The following is a 5,613-nucleotide window of genomic DNA, read 5'->3' on the forward strand; positions in this document are numbered from 1 at the left end:
ATCACCTTGCACTTGTCTGTGTTGAATCCCATCCTATTCACATCCGCCCACCCTTGTAGCCTGTCTAGGTCTGATTGAAGCCTGATGCTTCCTTCTAGTGTGCCCACATCCCCCCACATCTTAGTGTCATCAGCAAATTTGAACAAGGTGTTTTTTACCCCCTCATCCAAATCACTGATGAAGATGATGAACAGTGCAGGCCCGAGGACCAAGCCCTGCGGAACCCCACTGCCCACATCCTTCCAGGTTGAGAAGGACCTATCCACCGCCACTCTGTGGGTGCGGCCCTCCAGCCAGTTGGCGACCCAATTGACTGTGTGGGCTTCGACACCACAGTCCCCCAGTTTCTTAATTAGAAGGGGGTGAGAGACAGTGTCGAATGCCTTCTGGAAGTCCAGGAAGACTATATCCACTGCTACTCCTGCATCTAATGATCTGGTAGTTAATACTCTACTCCTTCAAACGTGTTAGTGCATCTTAGGCAGGCCAGCAATAACCAAAATGACTGATAAATGGATCTTTTCTGCCACTCAGAAAGAATTTTTGAGTTGATATTGATTATCTGCACGTGTGGGATACTGGTTCATTTTCAATGAGTTTTTAATCTTCAGTGTGCCTGTGACCTGATGAAAATGCTTGGTATTTGAAAGCTTGTCCAAGTTTATCCTAGCCATGCATTTGGTTCAATAAAATATAGTACCCACAAAAATTCTTACCTCTCTAATGATACTCTAAGTAATATAACTAACTTTGTTCATTACAGATAGGAGGTCTACCTAACTAGAGGAGGCAGCCAGTTGATTTCCCAGTCAGATCCCATGGCTGGCTGCCATTTCCATGGGTTGGGCATGGTGCCGCACCACCCCTCGCAATGCCTATGATTGGCTATGGGACCCCAGGGGCCCCACCCCTCACCACTAATTAGTTGCAAGGGCTGTACATCACATGGCCCTACCACTTATCGCTGATCAGTGGAGAGGGGTGGGGCCACATGACAGGCAGCCCTCAGCCAATCAGCAATGAGGGGAAGCAGTGGCAACCCTTCTTGCTGGCAGCCCCCCTCCCCTAGGAACCAGAACTAGTGGTACAGGTGATATCTTTTATTAGACCAGCTAAATTTTTGCAAAAAATTGCTTTAAGTGCAAGCTTTCAGTGACTAGCACCCTTGTTCAAGCATAGGAGAAAAGATTGTAAAAGTTCTTCTAGGTAGAAATGAAAATTCATATTTCACAGGAGAGTTGAAGGTGTGGTAAAATCTCCTGTTTGGAACAGTTCATTTTATGCAGGTTAGGGTCAGAGAAAAGTTGGAAGTTGTTTGGTGGCAAACAGGATGTAGAGTCATATTTCCTTCTGGTTATGATGTTTCATATTTCACAGGAGAGTAAAAGGAAGCAGTGGTCTTCTGGGCAGGAATTTTTTATGTGGCAAGGTATCTCTGGGCTCTGTGATGATGCAAATTACTTTGAACAAAGGCAGGAGCAGGGTCTCAGGTTCCAGGTGGTAAAACTTGCTTCCTCCTTGTAAAATTATGAAGATTTCATTTCAAAACTTGATTTTTGCAAAAACTGATTGGTGGCAAGGGGCAGCGCCGCATGACGGATACCCCTTGCAGCCAGTCAATGGTAAGGGGCAGGGGATGCAGCCATTTTACCATGCTGACCACCCCTTTACCCCCTTCAACCCCCTCAGTGGGCTGTGCAGCCGGGCTGCAGCAGCCATAAGAACTGCTGGCTCCCCAGTGAGAGCCGTCATTATATTTTTGGTGAATTCTTTTTTTGTTTTGTTTTGTTTTTTCCAGAGTTCAACTGAAAGTATGGACCCCACACTTTTTTTGTGAAGCCCATGCTTTTTTGCAGTGCCCCAAAGAAAGCTTTAGCTCTTATACTCTTGAGCTGCACACTTGTAATAGAAAGCTTTTTTGTTGATTATGGCTCTCATTCTGATTCTTTAGTCTGTCTTCTAAATACACAGGCTGTTAATGTTTAAGTGCAGTGAGGATAAACCTCAAAATTGAGTCTTTATTTTGTGGCCAGACAGTGTAGTGAATATAGGACAATATTGGTGCTTCTCTGAAAATGCACTGCAGTGTCCTCTGCTAGTTGATGTTTTCTGAGGGCTGATAACTTCTTGCCAGGTATATCGTTTAACTACATCAAAACAACTAAGGTTAGGTCACTGTTGACCAGGGTGGAATCCAGTTTCCTGAATCTTCTATGCAGCTGGAGGTAGCAGAATGTGATATGTGTATATGGTATTATACACATAAATTCATAAAATGTGGGCTGAATTGACCAACTGTGAGCGTTTACCTTTAAGCAAAGGTGAAGGTACCATGGTTGCAAACTCAATAAAATGTTTGCCTCTACCCAAGACCATGATTTGTATTGCTTGGATTCAGCTTGAATCAGCTTTTAACTCATAAAGCCATCTCATCAAAATGCAGTGGTTGCCTTAGGGATACAACCTAGGGAAGGAGAGACAGAGCTGTGTCACCTGCATATTTGCTGCTTATTAATGTGCTTTATGGCTGTATACAGTGTTTATACAGAGAGAAAGCTAGTTACCGTAAATTCCTTAAATTTTACCTGAAAGGAAGTCTCAGTCCTAATGTGTCTTCTTCAAAGAAAAAAAAATACCATTTTTGTGAGTTGTTAGACTGCCATTTGAGTGATCTATGATAGAAATGTCAAATTTTACACACTTTCCTCTGTAATCAGAAGAAATGAATGTATCAGATTTCAAAAGGTACTCAAAAGGCCATTTGAACATTGTATATTAGACAACAAAATGTTGATGTCCTTTTGGTAACAACTAATCAAAAATTCAAGTCCATTGCTTTTCTAGTGCTTAGGAGCCCATAAGTTCTTTATGTATTTTATTTGATTTCAAACTATTTGGAAATTAATTGCTAATCAGTTATAACATTACAAGTGTATGTGATACAATGCCATCTAATATGAATACAGTTGTGCATGTTTTCTGTGATTTTTGACAGGTTTTGTGAGTAATTTGTGTGAGGAGAGGCATAGTGGGGAAGAATCAAGCTGCAATGTTGGGATCTGGCTGCAGCTATCCCCCAGGGCTTGTGAGAGTATTCGATCCATTCAGTCCCATCTCTTTATATATAGGTCTGGAATATCAGTTTTCCAATCCACTTTTGCTGGTCTATGTAAATAGGCTTGAAATTCACAACAAGTAAATATACATTTCCAAATGAACTTTAAAAGTTAATAAGTAGCACAAACTATGACTTTTACTTTGAAATTGTCTCTACAGGTTAGATTCAATAGTGCTATGTATGGTAAGTAGAAGTCCTTGAAATCGCATGTGGGTCCAGCTGTCCATTTTACATTCTAGTTAATCTCATTTCAGGAAAAAGAACTAAACTGATTGTTAGGAGAAAGTGGAATGAAAACTAAACTTTAGAACAGCTTAAACTAAACCCCTTGGGGGACGGGGGGACTACCGCCACTGCTGGCCCGCTGAGCAACTCTTGCAAAGCCAGCGGGCCAAGGCACTTAAGGGAGCCCAGCCCTGGTACAATCTGTGGGCAAGGCAAGAGCCCCCAAGGGGACACTTGCCTGCCTGTACACAAATGCCAGGAGCTTGGGGAACAAGCAGGAGGAGCTCATCCTCCTGCTCAGTGCAAATAATTATGATGTCGTAGGGATAACGGAGACCTGGTGAGACTCCACCCATGACTGGACCTCGGGTATAGATGGGTATACCCTGTACAGGAGGGATCATGTAGATAAAAGGCGGGGGGGTGTAGCTCTCTACGTTAACGAAAGCTGCGTGTCCCTGCAAGATGATATTGGCGACCAGGATGGACAATTGGAGACCCTCTGAGTTAAAATCCATGGGGAACACGACACAGGGGACACAACGGTGGGAGTCTATTACAGAGCTGCCACTCAAAGTCCTGAGCTTGACCAGGAGTTTGCCCGGGAACTAGCTGAGGCCACGTGTTCCAGGACCATGGTTGTTATGGGTGACTTCAGTTACCCGACATCTTGTGGGAGGATCACTCAGCGAAATCCAAGCGGTCGCAAAGCTTCTTCTTGTATGTGGATGACCTACCTGACTCAAGAAGTCTGTGGGCCAATGAGAGGCAAAGCGCTGCTCGACCTGGTACTGGCTACAGGGGATGACCTAATCGGTGACCTAGTGATTAATGGGGAGCTGGGTGACAGCAACCACAAGCTGATCACCTTCACCATCCGCCGTAAAGCTGACAAGTCAGTCAGCAACACGGAAGTCCTTGACTTCAGGAAGGCAGACTTTGACAAGCTCAGGAGGCTTGTCAGTGAGGCCCTAAGGGACCATGACCCCAAGGAGAGGGGAGTTCAAGAAGAGTGGTTGCTCCTCAAGGGAGTGATCCTCAGTGCACAAGCTAATTTCATCTTGGAGGAAAGGCAGCAAGAGGGCACAGGAGCCCCCCTGGCTCTCCAGGGACCTAGCAGACCTCCTGAGGCTAAAAAGAAAGGCATACAAAGGATGGAGGATGGGATTCACCTCCAAGATTATTCTGCACTGTTCTGGTCCTGCAGGGAGCAAACCAGGAAAGCCAAGGCTGCAACTGAACTCCAACTAGCTTCGAGGATCAAGAACAATAAAAAGTCCTTTTTCAGATATGTGGGGAGCCAGAGGAAAAGCAAGGGCAGCATTGGACCCCTGCTGAACCAGATGGGACAACTGACAGCTGACACCCAACACCCAGGAAAAAGCCAACCTGTTAAATGGGTACTTTGCGTCGGTCTTTCATCAGTCCCTTGGGACACCCATGCCCACTATGGGACAGGGAGGTCCTGGTGAGGGAGATCCCCTGCCCTCCATTAATGCTGACCTCATGAAGGAACACAAGAAGCTGGATACCTTCAAGTCAGCCGGCCCTGACAATCTACACCCCAGGGTACTCAAGGAGCTAGCGAGCATCATAGCCCAGCCCCTGGCACAGATCTTTGAAAATTCCTGGGGCTCTGGTACAGTGCCCAAAGACTGGAAGAAGGCCAATGTGGTGCCTATCTTCAAGAAACGGAGGAAAGTGGATCCGGCTGAACTATCGGCCCATCAGCCTGACTGCTGTCCCAGGGAAGATCTTAGAAAAGTTTATTAAAGAGGCCATCCTTAATGGACTGGCCAAAGCCAGCATCCTAAGGGATAGCGAGCACGGGTTTGTTGCAGGTAAGTCTTGCTTGACTAATCTCATTTCCTTCTACGACCATGTGACTTATCACCTGGACAAGGGAGAAGAGATTGATGTCATATATCTTGACTTCAGAAGAGCCTTTGATCTGGTATCCCATGATCACCTCTTGGCCAAACTGACCAATTGTGGCCTTGGGTCCACCACGATCCGCTGGCTGGGAAATTGGCTCCGGGGTCAGACCCAGAGGGTAGTAATTGCTGGCAGTCACTCATCATGGTGTCCTGTGACCGGTGGGGTCCCCCACGGCTCTGTCCTTGGACCCATATCATTCAACATCTTCATGATGATGTGGACATCAGAGTCAGGAGCAGACTGGCCAAGTTCGCCAATGACACCAAACTTTGGGGCAAAGCATCCACGCCAGAAGACAAGCGGGTGATCCAGGCTGACCTGGACAGGCTCAG

The 5,613-nt window shown here is 45.9% G+C and overlaps 1 protein-coding gene across 2 annotated transcripts in view; it reads left to right on the forward strand.

Moving 5' to 3' along the window:
* Positions 1-5,613, forward strand: part of ARSB (arylsulfatase B) — a 146,521-nt gene that overhangs the window by 79,184 nt on the left and 61,724 nt on the right. The window lies entirely within an intron of this gene.

This window comes from Crocodylus porosus, unplaced genomic scaffold (genome assembly GCF_001723895.1).
Source record: "Crocodylus porosus isolate Cpor-Errol unplaced genomic scaffold, CroPor_comp1, whole genome shotgun sequence".
NCBI lineage: Eukaryota > Metazoa > Chordata > Crocodylia > Crocodylidae > Crocodylus > Crocodylus porosus.